This window comes from Podarcis raffonei, chromosome 4, assembly GCF_027172205.1.
Source record: "Podarcis raffonei isolate rPodRaf1 chromosome 4, rPodRaf1.pri, whole genome shotgun sequence".
Lineage (NCBI taxonomy): Eukaryota > Metazoa > Chordata > Lepidosauria > Squamata > Lacertidae > Podarcis > Podarcis raffonei.
The window spans coordinates 50,169,407-50,190,448 of NC_070605.1; positions in this window are offsets into that span (position 1 = coordinate 50,169,407).

The following is a 21,042-nucleotide window of genomic DNA, read 5'->3' on the forward strand; positions in this document are numbered from 1 at the left end:
AATTCTCCATGGCCACATACCTCTCTGGCATTGTATTACATCCTGAGTGTACTAGAACTCTGATAATTCATCTTGCTTGTCTGTATGGAAGAGGAGAGTGTAGAAACAAATTTAGCATACAAAGGAAAACTTTCATTGTTTGGCCTGCTTTGGTCTCTGGCCTTACCCTCTATGTGACCATCAGAAGGTTGCCCAGAAGGGAATGCAAGTCTCGGGCTAAAAAACAAATCTCCACCTTTGCTGTAGTATTCAGGGTGTGGGTGGGTGTGCCAGTAGGCTGATTTGGCTGATTTTTGTTGAGCAATATTATTTTGACAAAAGGGGCAAGTGTAATGTGAGCTCAGTCTGGTGAGCTCCCTGGGGCCACTTTGGGTTGGAGGATCTCTATTCAGCCAAACTCTTGCAGCCAACCTGCAAGATGGGCTGTGGAAAGGGAGCTCCTCTTGCACCCTGTTGGCACTATCATATCTGTGGCTGACTAGCCAAAATGGTATAGGCCAATCAAATGTCTGATGAGTAGACCATTCAGGAAAGGACAAGCACTGCTCAGTCAGCAGTGTAACACTTAGGGCTAGATAGAGATTTGCACCTCCTTATATGTGCATCTCAAGTTATCTGAAAGTATGTCCTCCGTAACAAAATTGAAGCTGGCACTCTGTTTCAAACTTGAGATACTAGAGAAATTCAATCTTTGCAAAAAAAAATTATATGAAATGACCTGATCCACACCTCTCTGACTAGTGTATGGATTACTGTATAAGCCATCCATCTGATTTCACACTTACATGATTCCAATGCATTTCTCAGCTCAGAAAAATCATATGGGTATGTTTAAAAAGGTGCTTTGGAAGAAAAGACACCCAAAATTATATACACACTATTTAAATGCAAACTTTCATGCAGATTTTTTTAATCCATAGATTAATGCAGATTTAGAACGGAACAGAATTATGTGTGAACATATATGAAAGTCACATGGTTCAGAAATGCAAATACTTGGATCAGGCTTGTGAATGTCAGGATATATTTTGTGTGTGTGTGTGTGTGTGTGTGAGAGAGAGAGAGAGAGAGAGAGAGAGAGAGAGAGAGAATCAAAAGATATAGCTAAGGTGTAGGCCATACAGACCTTTCTAGAATTGCACATTTAAGCTGCTTCAAAAAACTGTATGAGCTTACAATTTAACCCTAGTTTGTTTCTGATGGATTTTGAAAACTCCATGTCATCTCTGACATGGAAAACATTTCAAAGGAAATAGCATTTGCTGTGGGCCAAATATATCATCAAAATATAATGGAAATCTGAAACCTCATTAGTACAAAAGGAACAGATAAGATCATATGTAGAGAAGGAATTTCCCCCAAGAATGTATTCATTTTAATACCTCCAGGGCAACAAAGAGCACAAGAGTATTTGGAATCTATTATCATAAATTTGATTACAGCTATTGTAAATACAGGGTCCCTACTTTTTTTCTTTTGCTTTCATAGTATTTTCTACACAATTTCCATATGTTACGTTTTGTGATTCTTTAAGCTAATTCCTTAAAGAAAACAAATGCAATACATTTGGAGAGGAGGTTCAGGTATATTGAAACATCCTTGAATGTTGGATACAGCTAAGTTTACAAACTTATCATTCAAACATCACTATAAGCCTTATTGTATAAGGGTAACCATATTTCTGAATGGGCAGCATTTATTTTCTGGCCCAGAATGTATTTGCCCTACTCTTAGCCCAGGATGAAATGATTGGGTGAAGCTTATGTTTTTTAGAGAAACACCTCAAAGACAAACTAGGGAGAAAGGGACTTTGTGCTGATGACGGAAAGAGATGCAGAAAGGTGAAGAAACATTATTATTTTTATTTCCCCTCTGGTTGTTCTAGAACATTTTGAGTCATCTCTGCATGGCTGGCATCTTAGGGAAAATAAACAATATTTTGCTGAGAAGAACAGTTTGTATGAGTGTTTGGAAACTGTATAATGTAAATTTAAGGCAATTAGAACAAAGCTTTACAAAGTGTGTTCTCCCTCATGGAGAGCACAGGTTGCGGGCAGGGCTGACAAGACACCTCACTGTTACTAGGCAAATGGTTTGGCCATTTTGGCTGTTACTGGGGAAATCTAGATGTTGCCATTTGTTGATTGACAGCCCTATTTGTTAAATACAATGCTCGCAGCGAGGAACTTCCTCTTTTCGATGCTTACTTCGGATCACCTGCCCTCCCTTCCCTGATTTTAGGCTGTTTGCTTAACCTTGCTATGCCTGTCATGGGGTCATCTGCTTTGGGGCAGGGGCCTGGTAGGAATTTTGTCCATTTGGCTGATTAGTGTGTGCCACTTGGTTTTTGCCTACTGCGTAGCAAATCGTCACAACTTGTAAGGTTTGCGGTTAGGCATTGGTCTTGGAATTGGTTGGTGGAGGGGTATGGATTCGGCTGTGCCTGCCCCTCCAAAATGCTGCTGCTGCTGGTTCAATGGTTTTCCGTTAAAGGAACCCAGGGGCTCCCCATGCTTCTGTCCAAAACCCCCTGGCAAGGGGCTAGGGCCACGCAAGCCCCTGGGAGCATTCTGGGGAGAGGTGAGGCATGGTTCCCAGTCCCGTCTCTCTCCCCAGGTGACTTACCCTTGCTGACTTCGTGGGGGGTGCGAATGTCAGAGCTGTCCCCGTGCGGGGTCAGTTAGTGCTACCAATGCCTAAGCAACCACTCACATTGCTGTAATTTGAATAAAGTGGTGGCCAAAATTATGCCAAAAACAAAAATTAAACAAAAATTAAGTGTGAATTGTGGGTTTTTTTGGGGGGGATGTCTTGGGGACCTCGATGCGCAACGATTTTTGTGTCCTTACTTAAGTAATATTGCTTTCAGCCTGAGATGAACTTTGGTGAAGCTACTAAAAGTGAGTAAATGTATCTGACACAATATAGATTTTGATATAGTGCTATGGGATATAGAAATGCTATTTATCAACAGGTGTTATCGTTTGAATAAGCAGCTAATCCCTCCATTGTCTCAACATTGTTATCAAGGCTGAGTAAACTGAAGTGTGTTCTAAGAACAAATTGTAACATATTACTTCAAGTGGAGAACTTGACAGGTAGCCATTTTTACATGGACACACAGGGTAAATATTTTGGCCAATGAATCTCTGGTGATGTGTAGAAACTAGTGCTGTGCTGAAAATTTCTCCTAGTTTTATTTTGGTTTTTAAGATTATCCATCAATTAATGAGCAAATATTGCATTCAAAAATGATTAAAGGGGAGAGAGATTCTTTGGTGAGCACTCAAGGGCCCCTGCTTAGTGAGGGGGAGATGTCTCCCAGCCAAACCCTCATTGTCAGATCACTTGAGAGAAATATGGGAGGGGAGCATTCCATAGCCCAATTTGGGCATGGAACTGTATAGTGAACTTTAAACAACAGCCTTGCTTGTGCCAGCTGAGACACAATTTGGAAATCTTTCTTTGCAAGAGGAAATGCAAGGATACTAGGGTGGTACAAGGGAATAATTAGAATTCAAAGCTTTTATTGCCTAAAATCAATATTAGACAGCTTGGGACCTTTATATTCCTTGTGGGGGGAAAAAGCCCTGTAAAGGTGGCATAAAGTTTGGAATAAAGGAATTATCCTACTAGCACACTAACCAAACCAATCCATGCTCAAGCCAAGGAGTGGGACACACACACACACACACAGAGAGAGAGAGAGAGAGAGAGAGAGAGAGAGAGAGAGAGAGTGTGTATCCTGGAAAGGCAGCCTCATTTAAAAAAGGAAAAATAAGAAGGCAGAAGGAAAAGGTACCATGGTCACACGCTGGCTTCTGAAGTCTCTGCTGGGCAGTATTCTCTGAATTTGTAATCCCTTTGTGAATTGGTTCTTGCCCGATTCACCATTGAGAACGATCTGTTTTTATAGTCACATGTCTCAATGGCCAAAAGTTCTTTTCTTAGAATCCAGAAATCCAAATGGCTTGTGAAAAACGCATTCTTCTGTGCCAAGATCCAGGTTTGAATGTCTCAGTATTGTTCTCTTCACATGCATTGGGAAGTAACAAAAAGTCCAGACTGCCTACATCACAGGCCCAGCTTAGTGGACATATCCCTGGCCACGCCTGTCTTCAACCTTCTTCTAAGCAAAACCCATTCACACACACACACCACACAAATGTAACTTCTATTCTGGTTGCTATGCAGTCACTAAGGCTGGAAGTATTTCTTTTCAAAGTTGATACATTGTGCTCTGCAAAGCTCACAATTTAGGTTTTCAGTCCAAGTAGGTTAAAAGTGCAGTTTACTTAACTTCTGCAAATAAAAGAATAGGATAGAATAAAGAGGTTTGATACAGGTTTTTAAAGCAATAAATATGAAAATATAATGCACATAAATGTCCCTAACGGAAACTAACTAGGTTGCCATATACATAAGTTGGTCCCAGTGTTTCTGCTTATTAGGGTTGCCAATTTACTGAAAATCATGCTTACAGATGCAAGATGTGTTTTATCATAACAAGAACTGCTGGAGCACTAGGAGTTTTACCGTACTGAAGCTGGTGGTTGTTAATTTCTGGCGTCCTCATTTGCATTCCCTTTCACTTGAGTGGGTGAAGAATACCCTTACAATAGAATATCCTTACAATTTTTTTAATTTTTTTTTCCTGCTGCTGCTGCTGCTGCATCACACTGTTGACGCATATTAAGCTTGCAGTGTACTAAGACCCCAATATTCTTTTCACATGGCAGGTGTTTCCCGTCTGGTTCTTCCTGCCTAAGTTCAAAACCTTACATTTGCCCATTGAAATTTATTTTGTTAGTTTTGGCCCAGTTCTCCAATCTGCTCATGTCATCTCTCCAATGACATCAGCTACCCTTCCTAGGGTAAGGACAGTAATCACAGCAACTTCTCAAAGATATATGCGATCAAAAACAACTAAATGTATTAATTGATATCACAACTTGGCAGGGCACCATGTACATGGGGGGGGGGACTGTTTACTGTGGTCAAGAGCTTTATGCCTCCCAGTGCAGTTTAGGAAGAAATTACCATAAAGCATTTCAGAACTTGGTGCTTGAGAGAAGCAAGTGATCTCATCGGCAGCCAATCACACATACCAGCTTGTGGCTTGACAGACATGGGTTGGTGAAAATTTCACATCCCTTCCCAGATTACTCAGTGTAGCCCCATTGAAATAAGGAGATATAATTTAAGTTCATGGATTTCATAGGGTTCACTCTTAGTATGAATTAGTTGGTTATAAACCAACCAAGGGCTTAGTTCACAGTGTTATAGAAAGGGGCTCACTTTCAAAATAAGTTCAGAATACCAGAGGAGAAGTCTGTTTCGAGAGTAAGAAAAAGATGTACATGGTGATAGGATCTCATTTTTCCTCCTTTTATTTAAGCTAGAAGAAGGATTATGGAAACAGGCTGAAAATACTATTTTAACACATTTTATATATAAATAATAATCTATATAATCTATAAGATTTATATTATTCATAGATTTAATATATATAATTCAACATTGCCAGTAAATATGACTGTAAAATGACAGGGTATCTTGTAAGAGTGTGCAACAGAAATGAACAATATTATTGGACTGGAAAATCCCCATTCACTATCAGCAATAGGGGAAGCTTTTCTTAGTGTAAGGACAGGACCCTGCACATTTCACAGAAATTTTCCTCTTCCCTCAAAGCAGCAGAAACTCATTTTCCATTTTTGTGGAGGATGAATGCACCATTCAAATTTGAGGACTGAGCTTTGGCCCACGTTTGCTATTTTTATTGAGTATACGACCATGACCATTAGGAAACCATGCATTAGAAATAGATATTCATTTTCCACCCCACCCAGGTGACAGATTTCTTTCCTGACAGAGAGTTTGTGGAGATGTGGTATTAAAGTTTGTCAGATTAAATCTTTACAAATCAGAAGCCATCAAGAGTCCCCCACCCACCCTCTGCCCACATATTTCAGTGTGAGTGAAATTTCAACTATGGTTTAAATTCACAGAAAAGAGAAATTAAATGACTATGAAGAGAGAGGTGTTTTATCACCTGAACTAATACCTAAGCTAGGAAAATATTTTTTGCTTGAGATGGTAACATGATGGTACCAATAATCATTTGTGATGGAATATTAAGTCCTATGAATAGGAAGGAAAGATCTACAAATTTGAGTTATTAATCTGTTCAGGAAACATATTCAATGTGCACTTACTAGGAGAAAAATCATATTGTTATTGTAAAAGAATAGTAATTTTTATACCGGTACCTTCTAAGTGCTGTGATAACCAGTGCTTATACTGCCCCCCCCCATCCCCAAAGCCTCTGGGTTATTCACATGCAGGGAAGAAGAAAAACAGAAGTACATGTGTATATAAAGTAAAAATGATCTAAAGCTGTTCATTCTATGTTAGAAGTAGTGCAGTGAACAATGAAAAATACACTGCACTCTTCATTATTTGGTGACCTATGGAATTTGCTGCATGTATGGGCCCCTGAAATAATGGGGTTGCAGTTTTCAGCCTAAGAGTGATATCCAGCTAAGTCATACTCATCTAGAGCTGGTTGGAGGGGGGGACACAGAAGTAAGGGACACAAAATAAGGAAAATTCTGTTGTGCAAGTGGTAAACTGTTCCACTGGCAAACTGACATTATTTATTAGATTTCTGACCACCTATTACCATAAGCTGTCATAGTAGGTCACACCAATAAAATATACATTTATTAAAGGAAATGAAACAATTAGTCATAAAACAAAGAAGTGTTAAAAGAATTAAAAACAATTTAATATATAAAAACAAAACCAACATTTAAAGCCATTCTATATGTGAAAGCACTTTAAAAATAGTTCCAGTACAGATGCAGACTGGTAAATCGTTAACACTGGATTCCACCAAAGAGGAATTCAAACAAATAGCCAGCACGTGTAGACACAAAGTCAGAAAAGCTAAAGCACAGAATGAACTCAGGCTTGCTAGAGAGGTTAAAAGCAAAAAAAAAAGGCTTTTATGGGTTTGTTCGTAGCAAAAGGAAGAACAAAGAAACAGTGGGGTCACTCAGAGGAGAAGATGGTGAAATGCAAACAGGGGACACAGAAAGGGCTGAACTCCTCAATGCCTTCTTTGCCTCAGTCTTCTCCGATAAAGAAAACAATGCCCGACCTGAAGAATTTGGAGCAAATGATTCAGCAGAGGAAACACAGCCCAGAATAACTAAGGAGATAGTACAAGAATACTTGGCTAGTTTAGATGTATTCAAGTCTCCAGGGCCAGATGAACTGCATCCAAGAGTATTAAAAGAACTGGCAGATGTGATCTCAGAACCACTGGCAGTCATCTTTGAGAATTCCTGGAGAACAGGCGAAGTCCCGGCAGACTGGAGGAGGGCAAATGTTGTCCCTATTTTCAAAAAGGGGGAAAGAGAGGACCCAAATAATTACCGCCCAGTCAGTCTGACATCAATACCAGGGAAGATTCTGGAGCAGATCATTAAGCAATCAGTCTGTGAGCACCTAGAAAAGAATGCTGTGATCACCAATAGTCAGCATGGATTTCTGAAAAATAAGTCATGTCAGACTAACCTGATCTCGTTTTTTGACAGAATTACAAGCCTGGTAGATGAAGGGAACACAGTGGATGTAGCCTACCTTGATCTCAGCAAGGCATTTGACAAGGTGTCCCCTGATATTCTTGTAAAGAAGCTGGTAAAATGCGGTCTTGACTATGCTACCACTCAATGGATTTGTAACTGGCTGACTGACCAAACCCAAAGGGTGCTCATCAATGGTTCCTCTTCATCCTGGAGAAGAGTGACTAGTGGGGTGCCACAGGGTTCTGTCTTGGGCCCAGTCTTATTCAACATCTTTATCAATGACTTGGATGATGGACTCAAGGGCATCCTGATCAAATTTGCAGATGACACCAAACTGGGAGGGGTGGCTAACACCCCAGAGGACAGGATCACACTTCAAAACGACCTTGACAGATTAGAGAACTGGGCCAAAACAAACAAGATGAATTTTAACAGGGAGAAATGTAAAGTATTGCACTTGGGCAAAAAAAATGAGAGGCACAAATACAAGATGGGTGACACCTGGCTTGAGAGCAGTACATGTGAAAAGGATCTAGGAGTCTTGGTTGACCACAAACTTGACATGAGCCAACAGTGTGACGCGGCAGCTAAAAAAGCCAATGCAATTCTGGGCTGCATCAATAGGAGTATAGCATCTAGATCAAGGGAAGTAATAGTGCCACTGTATTCTGCTCTGGTCAGACCTCACCTGGAGTACTGTGTCCAGTTCTGGGCACCACAGTTCAAGAAGGACACTGACAAACTGGAACGTGTCCAGAGGAGGGCAACCAAAATGGTTAAAGGCCTGGAAACGATGCCTTATGAGGAACGGCTAAGGGAGCTGGGCATGTTTAGCCTGGAGAAGAGGAGGTTAAGGGGTGATATGATAGCCATGTTCAAATATATAAAAGGATGTCACATAGAGGAGGGAGAAAGGTTGTTTTCTGCTGCTCCAGAGAAGCGGACACGGAGCAATGGTTCCAAACTACAAGAAAGAAGATTCCACCTAAACATTAGGAAGAACTTCCTGACAGTAAGAGCTGTTCGACAGTGGAATTTACTGCCAAGGATTGTGGTGGAGTCTCCTTCTTTGGAGGTCTTTAAGCAGAGGCTTGACAACCATATGTCAGGAGTGCTCTGATGGTGTTTCCTGCTTGGCAGGGGGTTGGACTCGATGGCCCTTGTGGTCTCTTCCAACTCTATGATTCTATGATTCAGACATTATGTGTGCACATAAATGCTGGTGCAAAGAAATATGTGAAATGATAGTTATTGTGATACCAGACCATAACATGATTTGGTGTTTATTCCTTTAAAAGTGATTCTATGCTTATTTGTTTTTTCTACCAATGCATACAGCTGTTTGTTTGCTTCCCCCACTTTTCTTGCTATATAAAAAAAATTGTTTTGTAGACTTGAAAGGTTTGTGTTAAATTATTGATTTGTGTGTGTTAAATTATTGATTGATTGCTGTTCCACACTCCAAGTTATTTAATGTTTTCACATATGCATTGTTGATTATGGTCATTCTTGAAATCACCTAAAAGATTCAAAAAAATGATGTGAAAGCTGACCCTTGGTGCTTGCAGTAGAACTAGTGGGGTATGTACTTGCCATGCAGTTGCTGGTACTGCTGCCTCTACATAATCCAAAACAAACACAGCATATGTATTTCCACAAATATGCCAAAAGCATGGATAAACATAGAACAACAAGCAGAATTATTATTTATTTATTACTTATTCATTTCTTATTATTATATCTATTCATATCCTGCCTTTTTTCCTGACAGGGACTCAAGGCAGCTTACAGTTAAAACTGAAAATGCAATAATTAAAAACTATTACAGTGGTACCTCTGGTTATGAAATTAATTCACTCTGGAGGTCCGTTCTTAAGTTGAAACCATTCTTATCCTGAAGCGCGCTTTCGCTAATGGTGTATCCTGCTGCGCGTGCACCTCTAGCACATGTCTTCCACTCGCACCCCAAGGCAAAGTTCACAACTGGGAGCAACTATTTCCGGGTTAGCAGAGTTCATAACCAGAAGCATTCGTAACCAGAGGTACCACTGTATATATAAACAGTGCTCTATTTTTTTTAGGGGGATGCATACCCCTAAACATTTTGTGAATCTAATGAGAGAAGAAACTAACAACATTTTAAAAATTAGTTTCTTCTCTAGCACGGTGAATTGTCAGTTCCATTGCTACCCCCAATGGAGGCCTCATTTCCCGAGTCTCAGGCAGAAGTGAGTGTTTAATGTGTGAAGTAGGAGTTGGAATCTAAGACAGTGATTAGTCAGTTTTGTTGTATTTACTGTGTTTATTTTTTCTGATTTGAACTATAAAATGATGATTTTCTTGAGTCAAAATGAGAGTACCCCCAAACATTTTTTAAATAAAAAAGCACTGTATATAAAAATTATAGAGAGAGCATTGCAATAAAAACATCACAGCCCCAGTCCTTTCCTTACAAACTGACAGTTCCCCAAAAGCCTGTTGGAACAATAAAGTTTTCACCTGCTGGCAGGACAACAAGGAGTGGCCTGTGTGGTGAGAGAAAGTCATCCTCTCTATAACAGCATCAATACTTCTTACCTGGACACAACCTGGGACATGGAAGTGTAGCTGCAAGGGAAGGGACACAGAGACACATCAACGGATCCAATTTGGTGCTCCTTCCAGTGCACCTGCACAGTCTGCCCCCTGCCCACCCCATCCTCATCCAGGTAATAAACAGTGATGCTGATGTTAGGAGGTTGGCTCTGTGGCTCCTCTCCACCACCCAGGCCATTATTCCTGACCAGAAAAAGAGGGTGATTCTAGGTATTTTATAGAAATGTGTCCGGCACAGGAATAACATGAAAGCCCAGACATGAAGCGGTGCTGGAAACAGTCACAAAGTGGTAAAATATCCCACACAGGGCCCAGCAAGTCTGCAGGCCATTTGCAAAAATCAGCTGTAGCTTACCTCTCTCGGGGGTAAAACTAGAGTAAACTCAGACTTGTCTTTTTCTATTGCTGAATGCCAGCTGGCAGGTGAATGTGTCAGGTAAGATGATGGCTCCTTCAGATCAGCTACTGATGAACTGGAGGCAAATTTCTGGCCTCTTAATTGAATTTTAAGGGTGGCCAGCACCAGCAGTGATTAGCCCCAACCAGCTTCATCAAGGATGATGGGAGTTGTAGTTCAAAACATCTGGAGGGCACCAGGTTGGAGAAGGCTGCCCTTGATTAATGTGACAAAAAGTGGGGCGGGGGAGCTGCTTTATTGTCTGCTCTCCCCCCCCCCCAATCTGACAAGCTGACTTTCACTGGTGCTGAAAAGTAACAAAGGAGGTTTGGGAATATTTGTCAAGCTTGTAAACACCAGCCCTTTGAATATATTTTCCTTTGTTGCCAGGTCGCAGCAGAATAATCCAGCAAAATAATTGACTAATTTGTTCAGTGTTCCGCTTGCCATGATGTTGTTATGTATTGGGGTGTTTATCTTCCACAGGGCTGTCATACCAAAGATCGTTCTCAAGTGAATTCATAACTTACCTTTATAGTGATATTTACTTTTATTGTTACGAGCTAAGGGCCTGCCAATACGATGGCTGGATTTGATTCTCTCATAAAAGCTTTCCCTTGTCCTCTCGCCTCTTTCTTCTTGCGGTCCTTTATCCTTCCTAACTGTCAGGATGAAACTGTATGCTGCAGTGCCAGCTCTAGATCAAAATGGCACCCCAGCTGGGAAGCATTTTCCATGTTACGCCTCTTATGTTCAGTTTTTGGACATTTTGGACAAGTGGTCCCGTTCACAACTTTGACACACAATTTGCAGGCATTTTTTAGTTCTGTTGAGTGAGCGGTTGCAAAACCTCCCACAACTTATAGGCTCATGCACAGCACAGGCCAGTGCCAGAGCACAGGATGTTGTCCTATTCTGAGTCAGACCATTCGTCCTTGCTCATCCATTATCCATTCAGCACGGGCCAGCAGAGTCTCTCTCCAGGTTTTTAGGTAGCCGTGTTCCCAAGCACTACCTGAAGATTCAGGGACTCGATCAAGGGATGCTCTGCATGCAAAGTATGGGCTTTGCTACTGAGCTCCATTTACAAGCAAAGATGTCCTGTTTGTACTATTCGTTTCAATTGACAGTTGAGCAGAGAGCTTGTGACAACTGCACTCTGAGCCTGGTGCACAAAAAGCATGCCTCCCATAAGCCTGAAATCCCAGGTGGCCACCTCAGTTGCCTGCTCCTAAATCCAAAACTGATTAGCTGATATACTGTGATGTCACAGTAGGGAATGAAGTTTGTAGAGGCAGCTGATTGGCTAATGAAGGAAACTTTGATGATATTGATATCAGAGGTGCAAATTTAATATCCATCAGCAACATTTATTACATTAAAAAACATGTTGTCACAGCCAGGATCCCATGCAATTTTGAATTTTTTATCTATCTCTTTATTTTACATGTTGGGTTGCCATGTGTCCTCTTTTTCCAGGACACATCCTCTTTTTCAGGGGTGAAATTTCTGTCTGGGTGGATTTTTTAAATTTTCCAAAATGTCTCTGGCTATACTTTCTGGATGAGACATGGACATAACTGGTGGCTGAAGACTTGCTTTCCTCTTCTGTTTTCCTGCCCCCCTCAGCAATATATCACAGCTTCTATAGCCTACACATAGTAGGGGTATTTAAAATGAGAGTTGTCAGGGCATCCTCTTTTTTACAACACATTCTACCGGGAGTTCAGTGTGACTTTTCTGGTCCTTCCCATTCAACAACATGCAGGTTCTTTCACCTTTGCAGGTATGTATTGAACCCACGCATCTGTGTGAGTGATCATAGGAACAGAATGTGCCACTCACTCTATCCAGTTTGTACAGGTAGTCCCATCCTGGCATGGACACAGCAGTTGCCCCCCCTTCTCCTCATATAAAATACTAAAGGGGTCTGCTGGTTCAAGTGTGCTCCCACTTAGTTCAGGATACCCTTGGGTAATCAATGACTAACCTGCGACTTGTCCCAGCCCAATTCTAGCCACTCCAGACCTGCAGTAAGGCCAGAAGTTATTCCTCAAAGAGATGAACCCAGGTGCTAGGGAGCACATACCTCCTCAATCCTCTATTAGTCACAAGCCTGTTGCTGCAGTCTAAGGTGGTATGGCCCATACAGATGTTTACTAGAATTTAGGCCATAGTCCCCATATCTTGCAAGGCAGGCAAGTAGGGTGCTCTGATGTGAAAGATCTCTACAGGACCATTATCATCCATCCCTTGCAAGCTTTTACATGCTGTACCACTTGCTCCATGATCTTTCACATTAATTTTGCAAAATCACCCATCATGGAAAAATTGCAATAAAGCATAAAGGAAAAGTTTGAACTCATTGGAAGAAACAGAAACAGAACAAAAGCACAAGAAGACACAAATGGCAATAGGCCACTATTGGGTCCAAGTTGTCCTAGGTGTGATTAAACTTTTTACTCCTAACAAAGATGAGGATATTGGTGAGGACAGTTGCCCACATAAAGTCCATGTTTGAGAAATACACATTCTGCTATATATCAAATGTCTCAGAGAGACATAACATGGAACAACCTTTTATTGAAGAAAACATAAACGCAAATAGCTGTGAGTTCAGTTCCCTGATGAGCAAGATGATAAGGGATAAAATTGTTTTCAGAGTTACAGATGAGACGCTAAAAGGGAGGTTGCTGTGAACCCCTGACCTCATTCTTGGGAATGTCATGCAGCAGAGTCAACAAGCGCAGTGTCTGGTCAGGAAAGGCCAAATGCAATAAGTAGTGAGGAGGAGGACTTAGGTGTGATTGCTCAATGCAATCCCCACAAAAGAGGGAGAAGCAATCAGAACACCCCACCCCACAGAGAAAGGCAGATTGGACCAGCATACATCCACTGAACATTTTGTGGGAAATATCAGACAAGGAACTTGAAAAAGCCAGTTAACTCTTGAGGCTTTTGAGGGATCCCTTGAAGTAGCTGATTTTGAATGTCACATGCAAACAACAGGTTTCAAGCACAATTATATGGCCTGATGTAGAACTAACGTAAGCAGAGCCCAGCTGGATCATACCAAAGATCCACCTACTAGTCCAGAATTTCCACACTGGCTAATCAGATGCTTATGAGGAAGCCCACAAGCAGGACATGAGATCACAGGTACTTATATTCTGCAGCAAGGACCACTTACCAAGCTGGATGGGGACCGGTGATTGTGGCCCAGTGTGGGCAGTGGTAGTACTGGAGGTGGTCTGCCAGCTCCTATGCAGTAGGGAGAAGAACATCACCTCCTCCTCTGCTGGCTATTCAGGCTGCCATGGCTCACTTCCAGTCCTGGCCAATTATGGGCAAGCTGGAAGGCTTGGCTTGGGAGTGGACCAGAGGGAAAACTTCTTCCCTCTGCTCCACTCCCTAGCTATAAAGCCATGCCATGCCCCAGACCTGGTACACAGTTAGCAATTGGATTCCCCACTCTTCCACCCTATACTTCATGTTATGGCTCTGCTTGAAGGTAAGCAAGCAGGTCACTCTTATGACTTTGCTATGGAAATATTCAGTTGCCATGGAGGAATTTGTCCTCCAGACAAATTGGGCCTATCTGGAGGTTTTGCCTAACGCATAGCAATTGTCACAACATAGAAATTGTTGGAGGATAAGGCATTGGGTTAGTCAAGGTGGACAAGGGGGGCAGCCACTCACCACAGTCTAAACAATTGGTGTACGGTGCTAAAGAAATTAATAGGGAAGTGGTTCTGTCTGGGCCATAACACACCCATACCCAAAATGGTGATCTCAAAGGGATCGGCCCAATTTGATGTGTGCCATAGGGCGATGGTTAACCTAGAATTAATCCTGCCCAATAATCAACCAATACTCAGGCTGGATGATTCAGGGTATACTCCCAAAGCCTACCTGTAATCAATTACCTATCTGTAATCAATAAAGTTGTTGCCTGTTTAATCCCAGAATGATAGCCCTATGATTGCTGCACTTTTCCATGTTTGGCCTGTGGAACTCAGAGCATCACTGCACCTGGGCATGCAATTATTATTCAGCAACATATTGCCTTGATTATTGGAGGCAGCAAATAGATGTCATGATTCCTGGCTGTTGATGGCCTTATCTTTCATGGATATGTCTGATTCCTTTTTAAAGCAGAAAAAAGACAGTCATGGAAACCAATTAATAGAAGCAAATAGAAACAAAACATATCAAGGTCCCTGTATAATAACAAACTAGGTTCACTATATACAAAACACTGGAATTATCCAAACCATATACCACAAATAACAAAACAATTCTCAAATAAATACGGAATGAGATTTCCAGGATTAAAACTCATTTCATGCTTTTTCAACCAATGTCAAGTATGTATGAATGGTCTCATTGTCTCGATTCTCAATCCCCCCCTTCCTTTCACGGTCATGTCAAGGCATTAGACCTCAAAAACATATTGTTAAAAAATCATTTTTAAAATCACCTATGTATAATATCTTCTAGCGATATTTTTATAGAAGCTTAAAAAACAAGCAAGAAAAAAGTGATGGCTATTCCCTGTTGTTTGTCTCTTGCATCTCTCAATCAGATATAGACATATTGTATACACTGTATACTCAGATATGTGTGGTGTACATATTGAAATTGAAATTGTGAAAAGCCACCAAAAGCCCTATTCATTATGAACTTATTATATATATATATATATATATATATATATATATATATATATATATAAATAAATATATAGATATATAAACTGAGTCCAAGCCAAAATCCAATACCAGTTCTAACCTTCAAAGCCCTTAATAGGTTGGGACCAGGTTACCTGAGGGATGATCTTCTCCCATATACACTTGCTCAGTTAAAAATCTAATCAGAGGTCCTTCTCTAAGTTTTCCTGCCTAGTGAAATGAGGTGCATGGTTATTACGAGGAGGCCTTTTCAGTGGTGGCATCTTGCTAAAGGAATGCCTTTCCCAGAGATACTTGCCTGGTGCCCACTCTGCATCACCAAGTAAAGACCTTTTGGTTCTCCTTTAATTACAGGGGGCATAATCACTTGGTGCATTTTTAGTCTTGCACCAAATGATAACTCTTGATGTTTTTAAGTGGTTTTAGCACTTTTTAAGTGGTGTTTAGATACATATTTTTTTCTGGTTTGTATTTGACCATAAGTTGTATTTACATTTAAATTCTTGTTATATTGAACTAATAAATAAATAACCAAGCTAGCAGCACAATATGTGGGAGAGGATTTCATAAGTCAATTATTCATTTCTTTTCTCACAATTATTCATCTTCTATTCTCACAAAGCTTCAGAGTATTGTATCCTGGGAACTCTGCTCCATCTGTCATTGCTGGGCCACTTTATCTGCTCCAGTTCCATCAACAGTGTGAGACCCATAGCTGACATTATTCATGCAAAGTAATTGGTCATAGAATCATAGAATCATAGAATCATAGAGTTGGAAGAGACCACAAGGGCCATCGAGTCCAACCCCCTGCCAAGCAGGAAACACCATCAGAGCACTCCTGACATATGGTTGTCAAGCCTCTGCTTAAAGACCTCCAAAGAAGGAGACTCCACCACACTCCTTGGCAGCAAATTCCACTGTCGAACAGCTCTTACTGTCAGGAAGTTCTTCCTAATGTTTAGGTGGAATCTTCTTTCTTGTAGTTTGGAACCATTGCTCCGTGTCCGCTTCTCTGGAGCAGCAGAAAACAACCTTTCTCCCTCCTCTATGTGACATCCTTTTATATATTTGAACATGGCTATCATATCACCCCTTAACCTCCTCTTCTCCAGGCTAAACATGCCCAGCTCCCTTAGCCGTTCCTCATAAGGCATCGTTTCCAGGCCTTTGACCATTTTGGTTGCCCTCCTCTGGACACGTTCCAGTTTGTCAGTGTCCTTCTTGAACTGTGGTGCCCAGAACTGGACACAGTACTCCAGGTGAGGTCTGACCAGAGCAGAATACAGTGGCACTATTACTTCCCTTGATCTAGATGCTATACTCCTATTGATGCAGCCCAGAATTGCATTGGCTTTTTTAGCTGCCGCGTCGCACTGTTAGCCTGTCGCTCTGTTTGAGTTATGGAAGTATTTTTGTTGTCAGTGTGGTTGAGATTTTGATTCTCTCTCTGTGCAATGATGTTCATAGTAGGTCTCTACAGGGAAATACCTTATGCAGTAATGAAACATACAGAAGATGCTGTAGATTTCAGGCTTAACACACTTTGGAAAACTTTGCTTGATAGGCGCCCAGGTTTAATGAAGTTGTATGAATGTGCAAACTGAGCACACCACTTGATTATCCAAGGAGAGGAGAAAGTGTAAATAAATTAGAAATCCTTGTAAGGCTGCCAAATGTCTTCTACTTTAAGAAATTTTCCTTGTGGGAAAAGTTTTCTATTTCTTTTTTTGTTTAGAATTCCAGAGAATAAACCATTTCCCCTTGTTTCAGAAGCTGGCGCCTTTTTTCAACTCCATGGAGCAGTCCCTACCACTGTACAGTACAGTACAGTACACCAACGTCATAGAAACCTTCCTTATACTGAATCAGAAAATTGGTCCATTTTGTTGAGCTGGTTTGCATGTAATCTAAGTCAAGGTATGGCTCATTGAAACATGTGAGTGTGTGGGCTCTCAGAGGAGATGGCAGCTGCTGCACTCCTCCCCCGGTCCTATTGCTGCTGTGGTGCCATGAGCTAAGCCATGGTTTGATTTAGGATGTTGTCTGAACCTGGGCCAATGGCTCATCTACTCCAAACAAATAACAGCCTGTAAACCCAAGAACAAACCATATCTACAGATCATGGTTTGCCAGTGCATGGCAAAGCACAAGTCCAGGTTCAGGTGACATGCTAAGCTAAACCATGGACTCACTCACAGCAGCAACAGCAGAGTAGGGGGAAAGCGGCCATGATTTCCTCTCCAAGAGTTTGAATGCTTGTATGTTTCCAGTAGGCCACAGTTTAGGTAAGCATTATGTGTAAATCAGCTTATTCTGTATTGTCTACACTTATTGGCAGTAACCCTCTGGAGTTTTAGACAGGATTCCCCACCCCACCCCCCGCTTAGTCCTACCTAGAGAGATCAGGGGTGGAATATGGGGCTTTCTGCATGCAGAGTGTGTGTTCTGCTACTGAGCTGTAAATAGTCTTATTTGCTTCAAGAAATTGCACTAACATAGAGATGTCTGCAGACAGGGCCAGGTAGTGTGCCCAATGAGTATATTCTTTGTAGAATTCCTCCTTCATATGAATAACATATGAAGGGGTCTAGTTCTTCATCCAATCTACTTAACAAGATTATTTTGGGATAGAAAGGAATAGTTCATTGCATGCTAGCCTGAGCTCTTTGGGGGCAGAAGTAGGTTACAAATGTAATAAAGTCATAAAATCTGATGGAGATTTGTTTTCTTTATGTTTAAATAATTTCTTAATATCGTATCCTTTAATGCGGGGGGGGGGGGCTATGTACAAATTTTCAACCAGTATCTCTAAAATCTCGCTTGGATCTAGATTTAATCCATATGGGAACCATGCTTAGAATAGATCTATTGAGACTTAACTTCAGTAAGACTTAAGGTACTCAAAACTAAATTAATTCCCATTAATTTCAGAGACTCTAAGCTGTCTCTCCCCATATCAGTCTCTACAGCCATAGCAGGCACTGCAATTCTCCAGCGGTTTGACTTCACCCCCGAAGGCACACACTTCCATTGTCTTCCAAGGCAGATGGATGCCAACCACCCTCATCATAACTAAGTCTGGATCCAGCCCAATGTGCATACACTCTATGCTAGTAGAAAAATGTTAAGTAGTAGTATCACATTTATAAGTAATAATTAGCAAATTTCTATGTGAGGTGAGCACAGTGGGATTAATTTAATTTCAGTGGGTCTGAAGTAGTCCTAACTATCCCAAAGACCCACAGATGACATTATCTGTGGGTTTATTACTTTCCATTTTTCAGTACTTCATAACCCACTGTGTTTCTCAACAATTTGAAGGGGGTTTTTTTAGTTCTTGCCTAAATCTGCATTGTGCATAAAATTTCTGTTTCTCAAACTCTGGTCAAATTCAAGATAAGACAGAAATGCCCTTCCTCCTCCTCCTCTTCTTCTTCTTCTTCTTCTTCTTCTTCTTCTTCTTCTTTTGCACGGCAACCTGAAAGTTTATCAGATCGCCTTCTCAGCACCACTTCTTCCTCCCCTGCAACTCCTTCCTTCATCTTCTGATTACTAATCTAAGGATAAAATCTGGAACAATCATGTGATACTTTATTGTCCTGTGCCATATTTGCCTTAGATGAGGTGGGGAGCATGATGGTAAATGTACCTGCCACAGCTATAAGTAGCAAGAACTCTATACTATTAATGATTGCTTAGGAAGCTCAGAAGTGCTCATAACCTTGACCATATACTGAATTATGAGTGATGCTGTAATTCAGCAGAGGTGTATTCAAAGTGCAGTGTAAGCCAGACCACTATTCCTGGTTGTCATCCAAACTACCATTACAGGAATATTTTTAGTTTGCTTTTAACATGGGCAGGCTCAATAGATTGACAAAACGCATTCATAGCTTTCATCCTTTCCACGTAGACAACATCAAAGCAGTAAGGCTGCATCATGCTTTAGAATCAGCTTCAATACTTTGCGGCTCAAAGAGATGCCCAAGGCAAAATCTATTTGGGAAAATGAAAGCCTTGTCCCATTGCAACTTTTGGTGTAACCAGGTACACACACACACACACACAGAGAGAGAGAGAGAGAGAGAGAGAGAGAGAGAGAGAGAGAGAGAGAGAGAGATACACACACACTCTTTTGGTGTAACCATATATACCTTTCAGCTTTAAATTCTCACTGTGGTTCTATGGCTGGAAGCATGGGGAAAATGAACTTTTACTAGCTGGTTGTGCTATGATGATAACTTTGAAAGAAAATTTCTAACACAACTGGAACAAAGTATGAAGAAAACAATATATGAAGCGTGGAAGCATTATATAGTAATAAATAATAAAGAACCTGGAAAATATTTCCTCATGGTGCTTCAAATCTCACTCTGGGAGTTCTATTGATTCAGATCCATGGAACTGAAAGTTTGGATCTGCTTTGGAATATGGCAGATCCATTATTGTGCCATTTGTATATTACACGGCATCATGGAATTTGTAGGATTCATGATGGAGAACTAGAACTATCAAATTATAGTGCACATGAATGTGCATGCACACTTCAAGATCACAATACTGTATGGGATGTATGATGTAGTAAAAGGTACAAAATGTTAATATATTACATACATGCATAGCAGCCTGCATGTTTGTTCCCAATATTTATTCTCACAACTATCTAAGTTAGGTTAGGCTGAAAGGTATATGCTGTATAAATAGGTATTTTCAGAGTAGAGGGTATACCAGAAGAAAATAACAATGGAGAGAGGACTGTGCCACCAACAGACCCTTGCATGTGGACCAACATGAACCATCTGAATGTTCCTATATGATATGACTGCTTGATGGCATCTGTCTGTCTCTTCACCTTTGGTGGTGAAGTCAAACTGTCAAAAGGTTACAGTACCTGCTGTGACTGTAGGACTGTAGACCATGATAAGATGGGCGAGATAAAGGGAAATAGCAATCAACAAAGAACAGTGCCCTACTTATTTACCATGGACTGCTATCTTGACAGCTATAATGCAAAGTCTCCCCTTCTACTGCTGCTTCCACGTGTTTAGAATTGTTTTGACAATGAAGTCATTAAAAAGTTCTGAAGCATTTTGTACCTGCACCCCCAGCCCTGCCAGCAAAAGTAATTGTAACTTTATAGATAACCCATTTTGTCCAATACATCTTACAGAGAAGACTTGCCTGAAGAATTCTCATTCTACATTCAGGTTGCAGTGATCCAGATCTGCATCCAGCAAGATGTAATGTAAGGGAAATGATGACTCATTGTCAGAACAAATGAAACAGAATCATTGTGTCGACTTGCAATATTCAGCTAATATTTTCTGAGGCTGCAAAACACATTATTAAATTTCCACTATGTTAACTGATGGGAATTCAAATTCTGCTAAGTGCATAACTATGAATATTATGTCAGCCATTGGAAAGACCTCACTTCTCAGATGAAAACTAATAATACGGGTGGCAAATTCTGAAATTATTCCTAATGAATGATTCAGGCATTTTCCTGAGACTAACCACTGAAATTGCACCATAAAAGCTTAGATGTCCTGAAATATAGCAGGTAGGAAGGTATAAATCTACTTTATCTATACTTTTTAATGAATATTTCATCTGATTTCTCAAAATGGGCTGATGCCATTTCGATAAAGGCTACGGTGAGAACAAAAAGAAAAATGCAAAAGATTGGTAGGAGGATATGCACAAATACTGTGCCTTAAATACAAAGAGAAATGCAGAATTTATCCTCAGTTCTCTAATC